At 35.6% G+C, this 25237-nt stretch overlaps 1 protein-coding gene and 1 non-coding gene across 2 annotated transcripts in view; one reads left to right on the forward strand and one right to left on the reverse strand.

The window, feature by feature from the left end:
• LOC115210886 (beta-1,4-N-acetylgalactosaminyltransferase bre-4) overlaps nucleotides 1–25237 on the forward strand; it is a 969826-nt gene that overhangs the window by 365421 nt on the left and 579168 nt on the right. The window lies entirely within an intron of this gene.
• Nucleotides 7824–7942, reverse strand: LOC115211201. Its single transcript, XR_003881523.1, has one exon. It is a non-coding gene; the product is annotated as a 5S ribosomal RNA (ribosomal RNA).

The following is a 25237-nucleotide window of genomic DNA, read 5'->3' on the forward strand; positions in this document are numbered from 1 at the left end:
TGCACACACACACATATTTGCATGCACAAGCACACATAAATACACAGAAACATATTCAAACATACACACATGAATATACACAGACACAGGCATGCTCACATTTGCACACAAAACAAAAACATCCACCCAGACACACAGAAAGAGACACACATGTACATATACACAAGCAAGTATGCATGCATACAAGAACACACACACACAAATATGCACACATACAAAAGCACATATAAGCATGCACACTCACAAGCATACACACACACACAGGCATGCAGAACACACACCAGCTTTCACACACATACATGTGCATGCACACACACAAGCATGCATGTTCACAAGCACATACAAGCATGCTCACACACATGTACATACACACAAGCATACACACACACACACACACACACATTCACATATACACACAGAGGCATGCAGAACACACACCAGCATTCACACACATACACGTGCATGCACAAACACAAGCACATACACACAAGCATACACACACACAAGCTCATACACACAAGCATGAATTCACAAGTACATACACACAAGCATACATACACACACAGAAGCATGTAGAACATACACCAGCATTCACACACATACATCTGCATGCATACACACAAGCATGCACACACACACACACACACAAACAAATCCATTGGGCTTCTGCTTAGCATCTGTTTATCAAAATTCACTCACAAGTTACTAATGAACCCAAGGCTACAAGTACAGAACATGTTCCTAAAGTACTGCACAGTGGGACCAAATTTAGAACCATGTAGTTTCAAAGTGAACTTATTTACCGCACAGCTTGCCTTTACCTATCTCCCACCCTCCTTTTTAGCACTCCATGCATTAAATCTCTGTCAACACTTATGTATATACCTCTGTCAACACTTATGTATATACTGTTTATCATGCTGGTAACATTTCTAAATTATGTAATCTCCGAACAGTTCTATTTTCATCTTCTAATAAATATTGATCTTGTATATTTACTTGGTTATTTATTCATCATGGCTATGATGAGCATAGCCAAGCCTATGTGTCACTGAAGATGTTGAAATAATCTTAAAACATGTCTTAGCTTGTCTCCCTTGTTTGCCAGAAAAATAATATGGAAACTATATTGGTTATTTTGATTACCATTTGGCTTCTTTGCCCAACCTCCCCTATGGTCATGACTGAAAAAGTATGATCTCAGATACCAGTGGCCGAGTGGCCAAAATGGAGTTCTTCCAAAGGTTTTCTGGATTAATGTAACATTACTAGACAGGGGACATTGGCAAGAGATTAAAAAGTCTCTACAGGTCAAGATGCTACTTCTCTGCATTGAGAAGTTGTGGCTTTAATACTACAGACATCATCATCATCATCATCATCATTCTTTAACATCCGCTTTCCATGCTGGCATGGATGGTTTGACTTGGATTGGCCAACTGGGAGCCGTCCAGACTCCTACTGTCTGTTGTGGCATGGTTTCTACTGCTGGATACCCTTCCTAATGCCAACCACTTAAAAGAGTGTGCTGGGTGCTTTTTACATGCCACCTGCATGGGTGCATTTATGCAACACCAGCACAGGTTTGTATTCATGGCACTAACATGGGTGCATTTACACAGCACTAGTACAGGTGATTTTTTGTGGCACCGGCACCTGAAAGAACAATGTATGTGTGGAAGACAATGATTTTACTTAGCTTGACACGTCTTATCAAAAACAGCAAACTGCCACATTTCCCGATCCTTTGTCACTTCCTCAGTGAGGCCAAGCGTCTGATGATCCTTTCCCACCACTTCATCTATGTAAGTGGAATATTGTTGGAAAGAATTGCAAGACAAATTCTTCAAGCTGAGCCAACCAGCAGAGCTCTAGGGTAGACCAAGAACTGGAAGGTTGGATAATATCTATAATAACAGTTGGTCACTCTTGGGAATTTATCTGGAAAATGTAATGACAATCCTTCTGACAGGACCCTATGAAAGAGGTGTCTTAGGACTCTACACCTACGACTTTCCCTGGAATAGTGGGCTTAGAAGAATGGCAGATGACTGCTAATATTTAATTTCCCATTTCGTTTATTTCTAGTCAGATTTTTAATGATGTTTTGCTTTTACGTTTTAGCATTCAGGTTACCTAGAAAATGGTTAGTGATATTTTGTCTGCCACTACTTTCTGAGTTCAAATTCCACTGAAGTCGACTTTGACTTTCATCCTTTCAAGGTCGATAAATTAAGTATCTGTTCAGTACTGGAGTCAATGTAATCGACTATCCCCACCCCCAAATCTCAGGCCTTGTGCCTATAGTAGAAAAGATTATTTTGAATTAATTATGCCTTACATTATAGCTTCAAGATTTCAATGACATGAGATTTACTTTTACTATGATATTGTAGGGTAGGTGTGAGGGGCAGGATCTGGCCAATTTGAACACAAAACAGGTAGAATATTTGGGTTGGATGTGACCAGTTTGAGTACTAAGGGGTTAAATTTACTAGCATTAACTTATAAAAAGTTATCTGGATGAGTGTGGTATCCTATAGGTGCAACATCTCTGTCTAGTATGTCTTTTCATTTTTGACACAGTAAGATGTTATTCGAAAGAGGCTTGGTTTCTATTTCTAGTTGGTTCACAAATGACCACAAAGTATCTATGTTACTCCATCAGAAGAGCTATATGTCTATTCGATCTGCTGGTGTATATTCATTCCTGTACAATCTTTATTCTTCCCAATTTAATGACACTGCTGAGAGACTGACGCTCCAGAACTGTTTATTGCAAACCCCTAAGCTGTTCTCACACACTGCCCCAATTCTTTTATCACTGCATCAACACTCCGTTCTTGAAACTTCTTGGTTTGTTTTACTTTATGCAGATGATGTCTATTATAACACAACATACAGCAGTTTCTTTTGAATTGTATGGCAATTCAGCTTTTCTTTCTTTGATGTTCTTTCATAACGATTTTCATTTCACTCAAAAACTTTAAACTTTTCTTTTAAGAGCTGTTTGGGAAATGCAGCAGTTTTAATACATATCAGTTTTTATTCCATGCCAACACTCTGCACCATAAAAAGTACTGATGTATTATTGATAGCAAAATATGAATTATATTTTGATATATATTGATTTTGATTTCCATCTGTTGCTTAGTTGTCTAAAGACATTTCTTGCTTTTGAAAATCTGGTTGTTATGTCAACATTCATTATTATATCTATGCTCATCACACTACCCAGGTAAATAAATAATTCTGTCCTGTTTATATTACATTTTCAATTTGTAGCTCTCACAGGAGTAATTAGAATTTTTCTTGTTATCATATTTGTCATTTCTTCCAATCCACTAATAGTTTTGAAGCCAATCTGACTTGAATATTTTACCAACTTGTCTTTTATGGAACTCTTATTGTTGTTTTGATAACAGAAGCCCTAGATTGTCTGAAAATATATATATATTCATTTATTCAAGTGTTTTCTTTTATGATTACATTACTCTGCAATAAGAAGAAGATAAAGTCCTGTTAGATACAAGCTGTTTTTTTTAAATCGACCTACAATTTTGCCACAGTATCACACAGCCTGTAAAAGTACTTGTAGTAAAATACCATTATATTTAATGCTGTGGAAGTCACTTGCTGGGGTGACTTTAAGACTGAAACTTTTAGAATACAATAACCAACTGATAAGAATATCTTGAGCATTTTTGCAACTCACTAACTTTGATAACAATAACTGCTTGGCAATATGTGACTGTAAGGTGGGCAAGCTGGCAGAATTGTTAGCATGCTGGACAAAAGGCTTAGCAGCATTTCATTTGTCTTTATGCTCTGAGTTCAAATGCTGCTGAAGTCAACTTTGCTTTACATCCTTTCAGGAGTTGATAAAATAAATATCAGTTGAGTACAGGGGTTTATGTAATTGACTAGCCCCATCTTTCACACTTGCTGGCCTTGTGCTAAAATTTGAAACCAGTATCATCTGTGATTTCTGCTGTAATTTAATTGGGAAATTTGTAAGCCATCAGAATATTGATGACTTCTTGGTTATCTGTGTTCATTAAGACGACTTTTCATTGGATTTTACTGGAATAAAATCCCTTTATGTCAATATTACAATCATCAGTCAACTTACTATTGTATGCTCTGTGAAGAAGTTACTACTCGCACATAAACTATATCCTTATGTGAAATAAATTAATATGTGCTGTAGTGTTACATGTATGTATGTATGTATGTGTGTGTGTATGACACAACTGGACAATAAAGACATTTACAGAAAAAAAAAATGAAAAAGCAGCATAAACAGATGTGCACTAGTCTAATCCCAGCATCAGTAGTCAATCGGAAATCATCAAAATTTCAGCACTTAAGAAGATAATATAGTCAATTCCAATAAGGCCTGCAATTCATTAGAAGTGCAATGATATAGACGAGTGTGAAAGAGGAAAACAAATGAAGACTAAGAAAAATAAGATAATGGGGTTGGTAATTGAAAAAAACAAAATAAAATGAACATTGAATACAAAAAGTCTTTTGATCAAAACAATAATTATAAGAAAAGTTATGAGGACAAGAAAGGTACTAAACAAAATGGACGGAAGGATATAAATATATATAGTCATATGTCTTAATGATAAAGTACAGAAAAGTTACTAAACAAGATGAAATTACCAAGGAAATAACATATATGGTCTTTTGATCTAGACGATAATTAAAGGATAGTTGTTCAAGTAACTGATGAAAGTAAAGTCTTGTAGCATTAAAATTTAAACCAAGAGTGATGTATGCAATTTAAACTGAAAGAACTGCCTTCTGGGGATTGATTTGTTTGACTAAAACCCTTCAAGGAGGTGCCCCCAACATGGAACAATCTAATGATTGAAACAAAATTAAGAATTCATTGGTGCAGTGCATTAAAAATACTCAAATTATACATATATCTTTTATTGTTATCTTTTACTTATTCCACGCTGGGGCACCACCTTGAAGAATTTTTTTAGTTAAATGAATCAACTTCCTTTTATAAACCTGGTACTTATTTTATTGGTCTCTTTGCTGAGCTGCTAATGTTATGGGTGTGTAAACAGACAAACTCTAGTTGTCCAGTAGTGTTGGGGGACAAACACATACAAAGACACACACACACGCACAAACACACACACACACACGCACACAAACACACACAACAGGCTTCTTTCAGTTTCTGTCTACCAAATCTAATCACAAGGCTTTGGTCAGTCAAAGGCTATATTAGAACACACTTACCCAGGGTGCTATCAGTGGGACTGATCTCAAAACCATGTAGTTGGGAAAAAGAATTGCCATATAGGGAGAATTCACAAAAAAAACCTCAAAAAAGACGAAGACAGGTGGTGTAGACAACAAACAGATGTATTAGTTTAACACTGGGGAAGTGAAAGGGCCTTTAATGTTTTGAGCCTACGCTCTTCTACAGAAAGGAACACAGAAAAAAAAAACAAGGAGAGAAAATAAAGAATGTGTAGTGGCTAGCGATCTTATATATATATCATCAACATCATCATACATCCATTTTTTATGCTGGTATGGGTTGAACAGTTTGACTGTATACTGGTCAGCTGGAGAGCTGCACCAGGTTCTGATCTGACTTGGCATTGTTTCTACAGCTGGATGCCCTTTCTAACACCAACCACTCCAAGAGTGTAATGGGTGCTTTTTAAGTGGCACCAGCATGGGTACCATTTACATAACACCAGCATTGGTCATGACTATGATCTCACTTAGCTTGACAAGTCTTTTCAAGTACAGTGTGTTACCAAAGATCTCGGTCACTTGTCACTGCTTCTACAGCTGGATGCCCTTCCTAACACCAACCATACATATGTGTGTACATATGTATGTATGTGTGTGTATGTATGTATGTATGTATGTATAGAGTATGGGTGCCAGCTTTGCAACACTGGCATCAGCTATGACTACAATTTCACTTGACTTGACGGGTCTTCTCAGGCATAGTGCTAGTTATGTGACACTATATATATATATAGGCATGTAAAAAGCACCAACCGATCGTGGCCACTGCCAGCCTCCCCTGGCACCTGTGCCGGTGGAACATAAAAAGCACTCACTACACTCATGGAGTTAGGAAAGGCATCCAGCTGTAGAAACACTGCCAGACCAGACTGGGGTATGGTGCAGCCTCCCGGCTTCCAAGACCCCGGTCAAACCATCCAACCTATGCTAGCACGGAAAACAGACATTAAATGATGATGATGATGATGATGATGATGATGATATATATATATATATATATATATATATATACATATATATATATATGTATATAAATCATAGCAACAATTTCTGACTTGCTTTCAAAAGCTTGTGGAACATTTGCAAAGACTACATGTGTGTCACAAGTGTGCCATAATACAGAGACAGAAAACTTCTTACATCTTGGTTCTACCATAAAAATGATTTGGTGAGATATATATCTCTTGCATTATATTCTATTTATATTTTGCTAAATTATGTCTGTGTGTCATTATTAATTGTTGAGGTTTTAACTATAGCCATTAATTGATTATTAATAATGAGAGCAGCAAGTAGAATTAACAAGAAACAGATGTAATTATAGATACAAACAATATTATTCTTCTAATCTCTTTTGGTATGTTTGACAAAATATAGATACAGATGATGCATTACCCATAGCTTTTAATTAAATTAATAACAAGACAATGACAAATCTAACTCCTGATAAAAGTAACTAAATTATATCTGTCTGTCTGTTTGTCTGTCTGTCTATGTGTGTGTGTGTATATGTATATGTATACACACATACATATGTATTCACATATATGTATGCATATATGTATGTATGTGTGTATATATATATATATGGATTCATATATGTATATACAGATATGTATGCATATATGTATGTATATATATATATATATATATATATATATTTATATACATTCATATATGTATATGTATATATGTATATGTATGCATATATGTATGTATATATATATACATTCATATATGTATATGTATATATGTATATGTATATACATATATATATATATAATATATATATATATATATATACACACACACACATTCATATATGTATATGTATATACATATATATATGTATGCATATATGTATGTATGTATATATGTATGTATGTATATGTATATATATATATATATATATATATATATATATATATATATACATATATACATATGTGTGTGTGTTTATATGTATCTATATTTATGCATATATGTAACTAGCACTTCATCAGTTCTTACAACAAGGGTTCCATTCCAGTTGATTCCAGTTGATCTGATCAATGGAACTGCCAGCTTGTGAAATTAGCATGCAAGTGGCTGAGTACACTCTACAGACACACATACACTTTTACTCTTTTACTTGTTTCAGTCATTTGACTGTGACCGTGCTGGAGCACCACCATTTGTTGAGCAAATCGACCCCAGGACTTATTCTTTGGAAGCCTAGTACTTATTATATCGGTCTCTTTTGCTGAACTGCTAAGTTACGGAGACGTAAACACGCTAGCATGGGTTGTCAAGCGATGTTGGGGGAACAAACACAGACACACAAACATACACACACATTGTATATATACATATATACAATGGGCTTCTTTCAGTTTCCGCCTACCAAATCCACTTGCAAGGCTTTGGTCGTCCTGAGGCTATAGTAGAAGACACCTGCCCAAGGTGCCACGCAGTGGGAATGAACTTGGAACCATGTGGTTGGTAAGCAAGCTACTTACCACACAGCCACTGCTGCGCCTATAGTAATGGAATGCTTATAGCACCTAGGTTTCCCAAGCGGTCACCCATCTAAGTACTAACTAGGCTCAACATTGCTTAACTTCAGTGATCGGATGAGAACCGGTGCTTTCAACGTGATGTGGCCGTAAGCAATATATATATGTATATTTACAATGTATGTATTACCCCTTTAATATTTCACAACATTCAGTTCCATCTATGAAACAAACTGATGGTAATAACAGTTTGTTGTTTACATGCTTTTTGGTAGGCTGCAAAGGATTCTGGGAATATTGTTTTATCAGATAAAGTCATTAAATTTAAAAATTATTCAACAGTTAAATCCTACTCCACTACATTATTAATTTACATGATGTTTACTTGTGTTGATTTTAGGTTTGTATTTGTTATTAGTAAAACTTCCAGAGTTAATCTCATTTTCTTTGGAATTCTATATAAAATGGTTGTGCTGTCATATCTGTCAACAAATGTTTTCTGCGGTCATTATAATGATAATGCTCATCATCATTATCTTCATTTAGTGTCTATACTTCCATGCTTGATTGCATCAGACAGAATTTATTGAAGCAGAATTTTCATAGTCACAGGTGTAGCTGTATGTGCAGGCATGGCTATGTGGTAGGAAGCTTGCTTCCAAACCACATGGTTCAAGATTCAGTTCCACTACCTGACACATTGGACAAGTGTCTTCTACTATAGCCTCAGGTCGACCAAAGTCTTGTGAGTGGATTCAGTGATGGAAACTAGAAGTTTGTCGTATAAATCTCTCTGTACAGCTATTTGCGTGAGTTTTTAGATCTGTGTTTGTCCCTCACCAATCGTTGCTGGGGTGTTTACATTCCCATAACTTAGCAGTTCAACAAAAGGAGCTGATAGAATAAGTACCAGCTTTAAAAAGTAAGTACTGGGATCAGTACATTCTACTAAAATTTATTCAAGGTGCTTCCCCAGCATGGCTGTAGTTTAATGACTGAAACAAAAGATAAAAAGGTAGTTGGATGCTCTTCCTGTCACCAATCTTCATCTGTTTACAAGCAAAGCAATATTTTCCTATGCTTAGATGTATTTTCCCTGGAAGACTGGAAACAGAGAAACAAAATGGACAACCTCATTTATATGACGACCACTACATGATGTCTAGGCACACACAAACACATCTACTTTTATTTTGTGTTCTGAATTATAACAAATTCCAATTGTTCCTCATTACAAACACATGCGTAACTCTTTAGCTTTCAGATTTCTCTGTCAAATGTAATGCTTATTTGTTCACAGGCTCTGTGGTTAGAGCATCAGGCTCACAATCACGAGGTAGTGAATTCGATTCATGGACGACCGGGCTGTGTTGTGTTCTTGAGCAAGGCACTTTATTTCACATTTCCCCAGTTCACTCAGCTGCAGAAAGGAGTTGCGACATCACTGGTACCAAACTTTGTCAGCATTTGCTTTTCTCTTGGATAAAATAAAGAGGAGAGACTAGTATGCATGAGTGACTGCTGGTTTTCCATAAATTACTTTGCCCAGACTTGTGCTTTGAAGGGGAACTTTCTAGGTACAATCCCTTGGTCATTCATGACCGAAGGGGGTCTTTACCATTTTACCCTTTGAATGAATCATGCATTATCTTGTAGCTTTGAGATTTTGATGATATGATTGTTTATTTTTAGAATAATATTGTGTGAGAGGCCACATGTGACCAGTCTGAAAATAAAATAGATAGAATAGGTTGGTCAGATATGGCCAGTATAAATGCTAAATTGTTAACCAACATGAAAGTGTTCAAACTGTATATCCAGTGTAACAGTTTGAGTCATGATGTGTGCAACTTTCTTGTTTACATTGGAATCTGTGTATTACATTGGTTGTCTGAAGTATGTTCTATATTTTACTTGTTTATGGTTTCATGTTGTGAAGATGGTGGTGTCATTTTAGTGTTATTGTAGTTATAATCTACAAGTCTGTGATTAAGTGTGCTACAGGTTATATTCTGTTTCATGAGTTTTTTTTTTTGTTTTTCATGATGAATATGTATTTCTTTACTACCCACAAGGGGCTAAACACAGAGGAGACAAACAAGGACAGACAAAGGGATTAAGTTGATTAAATCGACCCCAGTGTGTAACTGGTACATAATTTATCGACCCCGGAAGGATGAAAGGCAAAGTCGACCTCGACGGAATTTGAACTCGGAACACATTTTGCCCGGCGTGCTAACGTTTCTGCCAGCTCGCCGCATGTCCATTCCATTCTTGTAGGACAGGATATGTGTGTGTGTGTGTGTGTATTTAAAAATGTGTCTGTGTGTTTATATAAAAGTGTGTGTGTGTCTATACAAAAATGTGTGTGTTTATAGAAAAGTATGTGTGTGTATGTGTGTTTGTTAGTTGTGGGCTATAAGTAGAGATTGGTGTGAGAATGTGGTAAAGGAGAAAGAAAAGGGAAAGATAGATAGCGTTAGAAGGAGCAATGGAAGACAGTGGTTGTAGGATGTTATGAAGGAGACATTAATGGCCAGAGTAATAGGAGGGCACAAGTGATGGACAGTCATAAAAACTGTGGATGGTAAGTGTGTGATGGATGTCAGTAATGAATAACTTGAGAAGGAAAGGGAGGGAGCAGAGGCTAGCAATATAAAAGATGTCAGCTGGTAAATGATGAATAGGCAGGATGGATATATGAGGAAGGAGAATTGAAGGTTGGGGTTTAATGGATCTGATGCAATTCCACTGAGGTGGAATTGGTGAGGAGAGAGCATGAATGTGTGCATGTGCGTGTGATGTTTGTCAATGAAGGCAGCATAGGAGGTTAATGTTAGCTGGTAATAAAGTGATGGATCTCAATAGAAGAGCAACCCAGGGGAAAGGGTGTGTTGGTTAGCAGTGCAGCCTTAGAAGAAAGGGTGTATCAGTCATCCCTCATTACTCAAGCAATGTGGTGGAAGGGAAAAATGAGCAAAGAAATTTAGATGTTGGTGCAAGTGGGTGTTATGTTTGGATAGATTTCGAGCTTCTCTCATTTCACAGTTGATACAAAGTTCTCTATGGTGAATAACAGAAAGGTGATTAGATGAGAGGACATCAAACAGGCAAGAAGGATTGCAGGTGAAGGCTAAAATTACCAGGTACAAAATGAGTAAATTAACTGAATGTAGCCTTGTTATATATTCTAACCTCCATCAATTCCCTCTTCTTTAACATATTTTCACCCTGTTTGCTCAGATAGTTAGGGTTTCTCCAGTCCCATATATTGCCAATCAACACAGTTCTTTGTCATCTACATGAGATGCAACATACTGAGATAAGTCTTTACTGCTTTGTTCCAAAAGTCTCCCTCTTGCATAGGTTCCATTTATTATGAGTACCTTGGATTTCTTTATGCACTTGTCATCATCAGTACACATCATATGCCCAAATCAGCCCAGTTCATCTAATTCCTCTTATGCACAAATTTTCCCTCAAACACATTAACATTACATGTCGAGTGAAGCATACTTGCTTCTTCCTCATCTTTGAAAATCCTCTGCATTAATGGCTCACATCTTGTTGCCATGCAGCATTGCATTTTGTATAAAAGCATCATACAATCTGTTCTTCATTCTGAGGGACAAGCCAATCATTGTCAACAAAGGTGATTCCCACTTTCACTCAGGCTACTATGCTTTCAGAACACCCCATCCTAGAAACTAGAACAGAAACTGTCAACTCCTATTAGAATGCCATCCAGTCATCTGTGAGTGTGTACTTCACATGCATTCTTAGATTATTTCTCCTGTGTTTCTACCACATCTGAAATTTCCCATCTTCATTAGTCTTCTTATGATCTCACTACACACTTTATGTTCCATTGTTTACACAGGGCATACCATATGAGTTTTCTACCTACTTCATTTCTACTTATTGAACATGGCTATTTCCCTGATGATTTCAGGGTCCTTTTTTTCCTATCCTACTTACAATTACTGTATTTTTTGCTAAGTTTTCCATAACATCTTAGAGTTCCAGGTTTTGCTTCTATGTCTGGAATTACTTGTTCAAATCATTTGCAGATTCTGTAACACATGAGTTTTTCTGAGCCTTTGATCTTGAACTCCTCTATTATAGCTTAGAGGACTAAAATAAGCAGGTGGAGATTGAGCGCTAAACCATGTTGACCCCCCCCCCATCCCACCTGTATATTAAATTCATTGCTGAACTTGTTGCTATCTTGCAAACTGTACCTCTGGGCATGACTTATACAGCCCTCACAAGTTGTTCATCAAACCCTAACCTCTTCAGTGTTCACCAGATCACAGAGTGAGATATCCCTATGAAAAACCTTCTCTGGATCAAGAAATGCTTAATTTATCAGCTTACTAAGTTTTCTGCAGTTTTCTCACTGGAACTATGATATTAGTTGAACTTCTTCCTAGTGCAAAGCTGTATTGCATCTCGTCTAAGCTAATCCTGTTTCTAATCAGTTTTGCACATTACTTTAACCTCTCCCCAGTGCAAAACTACATTTCATATCATTTAGGCTAATCCTGTTCTTAATCAGTTTTGCAATAACATGTTCTGTAACTTCCATAATGTGATCTAACAATTTGATTTTTCTGTAGTTTTCTTACTCTAGTGCAATTCCTTTGCTCTTAAGCAGTTTACAAAGATACTACTACACTAGTCATTGGGTATGACACCTTCTTGTACTTCCTGTGTATGTGACTAATCCATTTCAAACTCTGGCAGAATTTTTTAAGCATTTCACTGGTATATTCTGATTGATCAATATGTGTGTGTGGGTATGTATACACATACATATATTCACACATGTATATAATATATATATTCTGTGTTTGTGTGCACACACTACACATACATATATGTACATACACACACATACAAAGAGGTACCCAAAAGTAACTGGAAACATTATCTGTGGGACAAGCCTATTGTAGTTCCGGCTTCTGCTGCTAGAAATCACTTGATGCAACCCTTAGATATCAGTATGCTGACTGGCATTGTTGAGTAAAGTCATACTGCCACATAGTGCATCTTTGTTTTGCAGTGCTTCTTCCCTGCTTGTTAGTTTTTCCAATGGCTGAAACAAAGGAACAGCATTCTTTCATGAAATTCTGTTCTCTTCTGAGGCAAATGGTAGTCAAAATGGTGGTAATGTTTGAAATTGCTTACAAGGACACTGCCATGAGCAAAACATGTTTACAAGTGGTTTTCATGCCTCAACGAATGAAAACATCACAAAAATTTATGAACTGATTGTGGAGGACCGTTCCTGAACATTTGACAAACGTTTTGATATGATTGGTGTGTCCTGGAGCTCTTGCCAAGGAATTTTGAGCGAGGAATTGCAAGTGAATAGTTGGAGCAAAATTGGTGCTTTGCTTCCTTATGGAAGATCAAAAGCAGTCATGACTGAATGCCTGTTGTGAACAGAAAGAACAGTTGGAATTTGATCTTGCACCCTATGACTTTTTTTTTTTTTTGCTATCCTGAATTAAAAAAGTCCTTAAAGGAAAACATTTTGCAGATGTGGTAAAGGAGAGGAAAACAAATGATAGAGGCCTTTCTTTTGGGTACCCCTTGTATATTTATATCTATCTGTCTGTCTATATATATATATATATATATATATGTTAGAAGAAATGAGGTACTCAGAAATCTGGATGGTTTTATATTTACAGATATTTATTAACATGTCACATGTTCTTATAAATCATATATTAGTGCTTGCGTCCACTCTAGTGGAGTCGTCAGATTGAACTTTTTCAGGAATTTTGTCTCTTTTTGTAGTATTATTGAGTGTGTAGGAGTGGAGAGAGATATAAGATAGTACAAGAGGGTGAGGAATGGGGAGAAAGTGAGAGAGAGTGCGTGTATGTGTGTGTGTGCTTTTGTATCTGAAAGAGGTGTCAATGGAAAAGAGAAAGAAAGGAAGGAGGAGAGAAAGAAGAAAATATCCCCTGGCCCCTTTTTCATTTCACCACCTTTTTAACAGCAGCCAATGACCAGTTGTGTTAATCCACATCCAAAGATAGGGATCAATCACCATATTCCCTTCCTTCTCCACTAACTCTGATGAGTGTAAAGTTATATAATTGGATTGTTACCTAACACTTCATTGTTTCTTTTACACGAAACCAATTGGTAAGATCAACAGGGATGGATATTTAATACTTTTCAGATAATATACCCACTTTGCTGACAGATATACGAATGCATCTTTTCTCTGACTTATGGTCTCTTAGATGACTCATGCATGTATATACACACACACACACACACATATGTATGCATATATGTGTATATGTATGCCTACATATTTATATATATGCGTGTGTGTGCATGTGTTTATAAAACACACATCTCCACTTGGGTTTATCAATTTTGTGCTAAATTTGTTGATCTTGTGTAAATCACTGCTATGATGAAAGAATGATGTCAGCATCTCTTAACACCAATTAGCTATTGAACTAATCTATTTGGTCTTTGCACTTTACATATTGTTTCCTTCCTTTCTATCATAGTTTAACTTCTGAACTTGTGCAATATTTATAGTTAAATCATGTCCGTCTTCTGTTATTGCTAAACATAAACAAAAGAAAATAAACAGAGAGGGAGTTTGCTTAGATTTCCATCTAGCACTCATTCCCATACAATTATATTTTAGTCGTGGTTAGGATTCCTTTTTATTACCAATTTACACATACGCGCGTGTGTATGTGTGTATGTATATATGTATATGTATACACACACACATATGTATACATTATACATAGGGGTTCCAGAATTATTATACAAAATCTAGATATATGCACACACATATATGTGTGTGTATATGTTTATGAGGAGACCTATTGAGTCAAGTACATCAACATGAAAAATCAATGGAAATTGTAGTTGTGAACCTTTTGCTGGTGTCACGTAAAAAGCACCATCCGATTGTGGCCGATGCCAGCGCCACCTTGACCGGCTTCCGTGCCGGTGGCATGTAAAATGCACTGACCGATTGTGGCTGTTGCCAGCCTTGCCTGGCACCTGTGCCAGTGGCAAGTAAAAAGCATCCACTACACTCATGGAGTGGTTGGCGTTAGGAAGGGCATCTAGCTGTAGAAACACTGCCAGATCAGACTGGAGCCTGGTGCAGCCTTCTGGCTTCCCAGACCCCGGTCGAACCATCCAACCCATGCTAGCATGGAAAACGGATGTTAAACGATGATGATGATGATGATGATAGCTGGAGAGCAGCTGACAAAGGTCTTACTGAGTGATGCTAAAGCATCCTCAGCCTTCATGACAATCTTGGAGATGTGGTTTGTCCAACACAGATCGCTGTCCGAAATAATACCCAGGTCACATTCGTAAGCAGACTTTTTAAGATTGGTTTTGTTGAGGGAGTATGAAAAAGCTGGACTTTTACTCCCAGAAAAGATCAGTCAGAAGGCGTTCACAGCAATGTGAAGACAATTTGGTTAAACGATTTGGGTCAAGATGGGAAAAGGTCATGGACACCAAAGAATTTGAAGTGTATTGTGACCAGGATATATAATGATATTTGATAGTGTGGTGGCTGATACAATGATGTCTTTTATTTTTTACTTGAAGGGTTTAGTTAAAGAAATCAACTCCAGTACTTATTTTTTTAAAGACTGATACTAATTTTATCTCACTCTTTCACCAAACCATTAAGTTATAGAGACACAAACAAACCAACACCAGTTGTGAAGCAGTGATGGAAGACAAATACAAAGACACACATACATAGATACATACATACATATTACACACACACACACACACACACACACACACACAGAGCAGGTTTCTTTCAGCTTCTATCTATCAAATTCACTCATAAGGTTTTATTGGCCTGAGGCTGTAGTAGAAGACACTTGCCCAAGAAGCCACACTATGGAATTAAAGCTTGAACCATGTGGTTCAGAAGCAAACTTCTTACCATATAGCTATGTCTTCACCTATACATACATATATATATATATATATAGATAGATATATGTATGTATGAATGTATGTATGGATGTATGTATGTATGTCTGTATGTATGTCTGTATGTATGTGTGTGTGTGTATGTGTGTATAATATCATCAGTTGACAGTCTGTACTGACCTTCACCCTTGGTTGTACACAACAATCAATAAATATATGTATCTATTGTACCCTATGTATTGACATCCACATCAGATACTATTTGCATTGCATTAAATAAAATTTTAAATAGGTATGCATGTACGCATGCATATATGCATTATATGTATATATGTGTGTGTAAGTAAGTAAGTAAATTGTTCTTCATTGGAACAAATTGCTTCAACAGCAATAACGGATTCAATATCATCTCAGAAAATGTTTGTGTGAAATACGTTCCCTATGTTAGATATTGAATGCTGAATGAAGTTTCATTTTTCGACTGGTTACAATGTCAAATTGATTTGATAGAATCGCCATTGTAAAATGTGTGTATAGGTTGGTAGGTATTTAGTATGAATAGGTGTCTTGGTTTGGTACAATGCTGGGAAAATATAAATCTGTTCAAAATTAATATCATTCCCCATGCCCGTGATCAAAGGAATTTGGATCATACCTTTTGATGTATGTCTATAGGGCCCAAGGGCTCAGTTGAAGTTGGTGATATTATAAACCAGTATCTTTTGAATTACTTCAAAGTAAAAATACAACCTTAAATAGACACAAAAAAACTTCCTTCACCAAGTCTTAGACTGTCAAGAAATAAGTTTGTGAACTTTGTGCTATGCAGAACCTTAAAATTCTCTTTGTAATTTCCTTAACTGTTATTCTGAATATATCTCGCTGTGTCCACACAGAATATATAAATCACTTAGACATTCCAAATATTCAGTCTATTTGTTTGCTTCACTTTATAAATTGAAACTTTATATTAGATAACCTATATAGCCTTTTTAGTTGCTTTTTGTACTCATATAACTGTCCGATGTGCTGCCACACCCAATGCCACAAAATTTCAAGCAGAGATATCATAAAAGTTTTGCATTGTGATTTGTGATTAAATCAATGAATAAGGTTAATATCTACAATGAATTTGCCATTTTCGCAAATTCATTATAAACACACTTGGAATATACATCCCTGCTGTCTGCCCACTCCTTTCTACTATAGGCACAAGGCCTGAAATTTGTTGGGAGAGGTTTAGTCGATTAGATTGACCCCAGTGTTTTACTGATACTTAATTTATCAACCCCGAAAAGATGAAAAGCAAAGTCGACCTCGGCAAGAATTGAACCCAGAACATAGCGACGGGCAAAATACCGCTAAGCATTTTGACCAGCATGCTAATGATTCTGCCAGCTCACTCCTGACTTATTTGACCACTGTACACTAGACTCATCTTGTAATCACTATGGGCAGGTGTCTTCTACTATCGCTATCGGCTGACCAAAGTGATGTAAGTGGAAACTGAAAGAAGCTTGTTGTGTGTGTGTGCTACTAATTCCTTGCCTTGACTTCATTTGATGGCTGTTAATATCACTATCTTGCAAACAGTGTCTGTCATTTCCAATCTTCTGTGAAAACCTGGTCCTGGGGGAATATTACCTTCGAAACAGGTGAATGTTGGCACCAGGAAGGGTATCTGGCTGTAGAAAATCCACCCCTAACAAATTTTGTTTGCTCTATGTAAGTATGGAAAAGTGGATGTTAAGATAATGATGATGTTCAGAAAATCTATTTGTACTTGTAATTTCAATTTTATTCAAACAAAACCCCATCAACCTCTATATTAGAAGTAAGCCTTGAAAGACTATATAATAATCTGCTTGTTTGTTTGCCTATTATGCGTTAATTAGTTAGAGAGGTTGAGGTGGCATGAGTAAGAGGTGGAGAAAAAATGAGAGAGACAGAGAAAGAGAGGGGAGAAATGTGAATCAAAAAGAAAGAAGGAAACAATATAAGGATAGACTAAGGCCAAATGCATCACGTGGTTAGTTGAAAGGAGAGATGAAGAGTGAGAGAAAAAGACGGTGAGAGAAAAGTGGGAGAGAGAAGGGTTTGTTGAAGAGGTAGAGAGAAAGAGAAAAATATAAAGTGCTTATCAGAGGGATATTTTAAAATCATATAATATATTGTTGTGACTGGAAGTGAAATAACTTAGCAAAATAAAAATAAAAATCATCCTTTCTTTCTTAAATAGCTTCTCTTAATCTTTTTTGTTTAGTGGAATTTCCACAGGTCCCACTAGTTAAAATATATTTTGCATACTGCATACAACAACCTTATTTTAGAACCTAACATATTTCCTATTGCTTATTTAAGCAGTGTATTAAAAATTTTGCTGCAAATTCATTACAGCTAATTACATTGCTGTAAACTCATTGCCCCTGATTCCATCACCTGGCAATTTCATTGCCTACAACTGATACCATAAGCTAATATAGTTTTGGTAAATTTCTCTTTATGTCAAATTCAGCATCAGTAAAGTCTCCAGTATGTTTTTAACATACAGAGTAAGAATATCACTAAACAGTATTTAAAGTTTTTATTCACAAAGTAAATACATCACATTTCATTAACATTTTAAAAAGGAAAAAATATAAAAAAAAAAATGACCACCCTCAGTTCCAGAAGTTTTCAGAAATCTTGATGATAGAACAAACAAGAAATGTAGCAATAAATAACAAATTCCACATCACAAAAAGAAATGTAAAGATTGCTAAGAGAATTTAAGGTATTGTCAATGAATATCAAAATCTTGAAATATTGGATAATTTAAGAGATATAGCTTATAATTTGTCTTTTTAGAATTGTTCATTCTTCCTTCAATTTAAAATAGCACTATCTTCCAACTGCATTTTTTGAGATTCTATTTTTAAAAGTAACTTGGATTTTATTTTTTTCCGTTTTTGATTGTGTAAATTTAATCTCCATATTTTTCCTTTTCTTTTCTTTATTTTTTTGTCTTTGAATTTCTTAATGAAATTTAAAGCTTTTACTCTGTGAACAAAAACTTTTAAATAATGTTTAGCAATATATTTACTCTGTGAAAAAAGCATTTTGATAACTTTAATAATAATGTATTTGGCATAATGATGGATTAGATTTACTCATCTCATATTGTGCTGGAATAATGGGTATGCATTTACTGTGATATAATTACCTACAATGAATCTACATAAATGAGTTTACCAGGTACGATATTATACCTACACTAACTTTTATCGTAACTCTTTTGTTACTGCATTTCTGTTGAGATGCATAGTCTTCATTTCAATTAATTTCGAAAATAATAAAGAATTTGGCAAAATAACTAACTTCATTAAGATGGCACTTGGAGCATAAATTAGCATGAAATTTTGATGGAAGGTTTAAATTAAAATAATTTTAAAACAGGGTGTTTGTATTATAAAACTGGGGGGTATTTCAGGCAGGTTGATACCACAAGGGTTAAATTCAATATTCACCCTAATGTACGAGAAACCTCTATTACTATAATTATTGGTCAAAATTTCTCCATCATATAATTAGACTGAACCTGTCAATTACTTTTACTATTGTAATAACTTCCTTAAATTACATTTCTTTTAATTGTTACCTAATTACACTTTCTTTTAACTTTTATCTTTCTACACCCCAAATTATTTTCTTTTATATATCTTCAATTATTATCCAATATATTACAGCACAATAAATTCACTGTTCATAAATTACTATGTGAGACAGCTCTATGCTGCCTAATTATCAATTTGTCCCATGGAAACTGTAGCAGTATCCAATACACATTTAGAGCACATTTGTTAAGTCAAACAAGTCAGCCCCAGTACTTAAGTTTTTAAAGTCTGGTTCATATCCTATTGGTCTCTTTTGCTAAACCACTGATTTACAAACCAATACTGTTTATCAAGCAGAGTAGTGGAGAACATGCATGCACACATACACACATGCATGCACACATACACACATGCATGCATGCGCACATAAATGTGAAAGATGCTGAAAGGGCCATAGCTTAATTAATTAGGAATAGAGTTAGTATAAATGAGATGCTGTTTGGATTTATGAAAGGGAGAAGCACCATCAATACTATCTTCCTGGTGAGGCAACTACAGGAGAAATACTTGGCCAAAAATAAACTTCTGTTTCTGGCTTTCGTTGATATGGAGAAAGCCTTTGACAGAGTCCCCCACTTCCTTATCTGGTGAGTAATGCAGAAGCTAATGATAAATGAGTGGTCTGGATGACTAACAGAGAAAGTAGTCTTTGCATGTGTCAGATTGCAGGTACATTAAACATCAGGAATATAGAAAAAACAGACTCCTTCATATGTCAGGGAGTGTCCCTAGAAGTGGTAGACAGTTTCTGTTATTTAGGTTACCAAGATAGTAGTTGGGGTGGTTGTTTTGGAAGCATAGTTGCAAGAATAAGAATAGGTTGAGTGAAGTTCAGAGAGCTCTGTAAGTAATGAGGGGCCTCTCCCTCACAGTGAAAGGCAGATTGTATGATGCCTGTGTATGAACAGCTATGCTACATGGCAGTGAGACATGGGCCGTGACTACTGAGGATATGTGAAGACTTGAAAAAAATAAAGCCAGTATGCTTCACTGGATGGGTAATGTCAGTGTGCATATACAACAGAGTGTAAGTGATTTGATAGAAAAACTGAGTATATGTAGCATCAGATGTAGTGTGCAAGAGAGAAGATTGCCTTGATATGGCCATATAATGCATATGAAAGAAGACAATTGTATCAAGAAGTGCTGATCTCTAATTGTAGAGGGAACATATGGAAGGGGTAGACCCAGGAAGATGTGAGACAAAGGGGTGAGAAAGGGCCTACAAAGGTTGGAACTCACAGAAGGGATGATGGGGGAAACCATCATCCTTTTTGTGATGGCAGTTTTCTGTGATTGAAAATACATGTCAAACTAAGTAAAAGTATGATTGCCCATGCACACAGGCTCTTCCTCTGCAACCCTCTTCAGCTGAACATACCTAAACTTGAGAGCTCATAGATGCTGGTACCATGTAAAAATCACCCATGCCAGTGCTGCATAACAGCACCCAGTACATTCTGTAGTGTAAAAATCATGTCAAAATGGACATGAAGCCGGAACAGCCCTTCAGCTGGTCAGCTCCTATCAAACTGTCTGGCCCATGCCAGCATGGAAAATATATGTTAAATGATGATGATGATGACAATATATATAGATGTATGTATGTATGGATGGATGGATGGATGGATGACAGACAGACAGACAGACAGAGAGACTTTCATGGTTTCCATTAACCAAATTCACTCACAAGGCATTGGTCAGCTCAGAAGATACTTACCCTAGATGCCATGCCATAGGACTGAACCCTAAAACCAAGTGGTTACAAAATTAGCTTCGTAGCCATGTAGCCGTTCCTGTGCTTACTCAGCCTTACTTGTAATGAATTAATTCAAAAATAAAACAATGCCCTGTAGTATTATGTTATAAAAACTTAATAAAAGGCACAGGCTTAGCTGTGGAGTGAGAAGTTTGCTTCCCAACCACTTGGTTCCAGGTTCAGTCTCACTGCGTGGAACTTTGCGCAAGTGACTTCAACTATGGCCTCAGGTTGACTAATGCCTTGTGAGTTGATTTGGCTGATGGAAACTGAAAGAAGCCTCTATGTGTGTGTGTGTTTGTGCACATGTGCATGCACATAGATGCAGATGTGCATGTGTGCATACAGGTGTGTATGCATGTGTCAGTGTTTGTCCCCAATTACTGCTTCACAGTTGGTGTTGGTATGTTTATGTCCCCATAACTTAGTGGTTCAGCAGCAGAGGCCGATAGAATAAGTACCAGGCTTAAAAAAAAAACAAAAGTAGTTACCTAAAACTCAAACACATGTATATATATATATATATATATATATATATATATAACTGACAGCCCAATAACTGAATTATTTAAAAAATTAAAGTGATAAAACACCAGACTAAAAACAAAACCAGTCATTACTGACATAGTTAAGCACATTTTACCATTGCTTATTAGTTCCTTATGCTAAAACATGTAACCATATACCTACTAGTTAAATATAATACAGTTAAAAATCTTATAGCATGCTATGCAAAGCTTGCTCACAGTTATTGGTTACCTGGTGTCATCATACAGTGAAAATCTTTTGGCTATTGGATATCATCATGATCATCATCAACATTTAACGTCCGTTTTCCATGCTAGCATGGGTTGGACGGTTTTGACTGAGGGCTGGCAACCAGATGGCTGCACCAGGCTCCAATCATGATCTGGTAGAGTTTCTACAGCTGGATGCCCTTCCTAACGCCAACCATTCCGAGAGTGTAGTGGGTGCCTTTTATGTGCCACCTTTATGGGGGCCAGTCAGGTGGTACTGGCAATGACCTTGCTCGAATCTTTTTACATGTGCCACCGACACAGGTGCCAGTGAAGCGACGTTGGTAATGATCACACTTGAATGGTGCCCTTTTACGTGCCACGGGTACGTAAGCCAGTTGGCTGCTCTGGCAATGATCACAACGATCATGCTCGGATGGTGTTCTTGGCACCCAAAGAACAGTAATGCCTCAATATATGAATTGATTTATTCCTGGAGATGGTTTGTAAAGTGAAAACTTGTAAAGCAGAGCAATAATTTCCCAAGGCAGCAATGTTATAAATCATAATTTGCTCCTGGTAAAATATTTTATAAAATCTATAATACTTGCAAATAAATGGTAATAAAACAATAGTAGAATGTAAAGAATATTTATGTAAAGTAAAAAGAATGTCAAGATCATTTATAATAAAAAATATTATTATAATTTCACTCACACTAGACTCATGCATACCATCATCTGTAGACATGATCCCTGATTCACAAGCACCCATAGACAGACTTGTAGATTTCTTTTTAAAAAAACAAGTCTAGAGTTGTTTGCTTAAAAGAAGCTTTTTCCACTCGTTATAAATTTCTTGGTGACACGCAGAAGCATTCGTTATGATAGTAGAAACTTTTGCACTTTGTTTAAAATTTGGATCTGTGCTTGAAAAATAAAACCCGTAAAGCAGGTCCTCGTACAGTTAGATATTACTCTATCAGTAGAGCTTATATAAATAGATAAATGATAGAAAATTAAATTCTTTATTTAAAATCACTACAATTGTTTCTGTACATTTTTACACATTTGGAAGGATGATATAGATTACACAACATCTCACCAATGTATTGCAAATGTAAAATATGTTGAAACAATTGCAGTGATTTTTAAATAAAGAATATCGTTCATTCCATTTTCTATCATTTATCTATTTATATATGTCTATGTATTTTTAGATACTGCCTATCTAGATAAATTAACAACTTACACACTAAATTCATAGAAACTTATAATTATATTGAACTAAATAAATGCTTCTACTAGTAATCTAACCTTATCTAAATTTGCAATACTTTTTTTCTAAGATAATTACGATATTCTTGGCTAATTACATTTTCCTCCAACATTATTCTGCATATTATAGGAGAATACATAGCTAACAATTTTGTAATTTATTTTATTCAAAGACCCAGATTACTTTTAACTTTGTAAGTCCCCTATCATTGTGATTAATCAACTTAATTTATTTAGTTTTGTAATGTTAGTTCTTTAATGTACTAGACCAATAAGTAGTTTTGAATCTTTTCTACCTTTTAACTTGATTTTATACATATATATATATATACATACATATACTTACATATGCATATATGTACAAATGTATGTATCTATGTATTTATGCATGCATGTATTTAGTTAGATAAATAGCAATACATACATACATATATATATTTATGTATATATACACACACACACAACACACATACACATATGTATTAGTGTTTATAAATATATGTGTATGTGTGTATGTGTATGCTTATGTATGTATATGAGTGAGTGAACAAATGAAAGGAGGGCACTCAACCAATTTATTGGGTGCTACATGTATGGATCAAAACAGTTTGATTCAAATTCATTGGCACACATGCACACACATACATGCATACACACACATATGCATTCACTTACATGTGTGCACTGGTATACATGTGCAAAAGAAGCCCGTATATATATGTATGTGTGTATGTATATATATATATATATATATATGTGTGTGTGCGTACATATGTATATGTGTATATATGTATGTGTATGCATATATATACTAGCAGCTAAGTCTGGTTTCACCCAGTCGGTTTGGATGATGTGGTTGTAAAACCTGCTCTGTGTAAGCATTCAACTTATTTGGGCATGCTTACATTAAAAAGCAATTTTAGAATGACTTTTTTTGTCAAAACGCAAAAAAATAACTGACCAACAAAAAATAATCAACCAAGATTCAACCAAATCAAAAAATATACCCAAATACTAAGCGAACAAAGATGAACCATCCACTTCCATTGTGTGCACACATGTACACACACGCACATGCACACAGACACATTCACATACCCCCTTTTGCATACACACACATATATTCACACAGAGTTGAAATGCTGTTTGATTTATCTTTTCAGCATACACTACCATGTACGACATCACCGCTTCCTTCCTTATTCATCTATCACCCCTTCCTTTGTCATTCATAGACACAAGAGTATTATTATAGTAGATTATCTCGGTAACCATGGGAGTTATGAAAAAATACAAAGCCCAGCATCACCACCGGATCATTCTACACATCTGTGTAATTTTTCATGCAATTCCACCCAGGTGTGAATCTCAAGACCATGAATCCCAAGACAAGAAAGAATCGCCCATGTCAAATTTATATGTATAGATAATTATATACAGACTCCACCACACACACACACAAAATCCACATATTTCCTCCTTAATGAATTTCAAAGAATTATATCCAATCTCCTTTGATATTATTGAAATACATTCAAGCTCCAAATGTTAACCACACACTTATGTATAATACAGTTAAATTTAATTAACTCATTCTTTTCAATTTTTTTAATTTTGTAAAACATTATCTATATAAAACAGCGAATTTCTTTAGTGTAACTCTTTATAGCAAACGTTCCATTCTGTATAAATTTTACAACTTTTCCCGAATACACTCACATATATATGCATATATACAGTTGCACTGATTTTGAAATTAAGGAAAATTTATGTATAAAAAGCTACAACTATTTATTTTCAGACATTATATGTACTCATTTGGGATATATTTGCATTTTGAATCTGACACTGTATTTTGCCATTTGTCTTTAAGCTAATAATCACATATACCATCTTCTTGGCGTAGATAAGAACGATTAATTCACAAACATCCATATCTTTTCATATCTTATTTTCACCTAAAATAAACATTTGCAAATGAACCATATTTAAATTACAAATTAACATGTTAACCGATTCACTTTATAAATTCCATTACACCTTTACCGTATCAAAGTAAACT

This window comes from Octopus sinensis, linkage group LG4 (assembly GCF_006345805.1).
Source record: "Octopus sinensis linkage group LG4, ASM634580v1, whole genome shotgun sequence".
NCBI classification, from domain to species: Eukaryota; Metazoa; Mollusca; class Cephalopoda; order Octopoda; family Octopodidae; genus Octopus; species Octopus sinensis.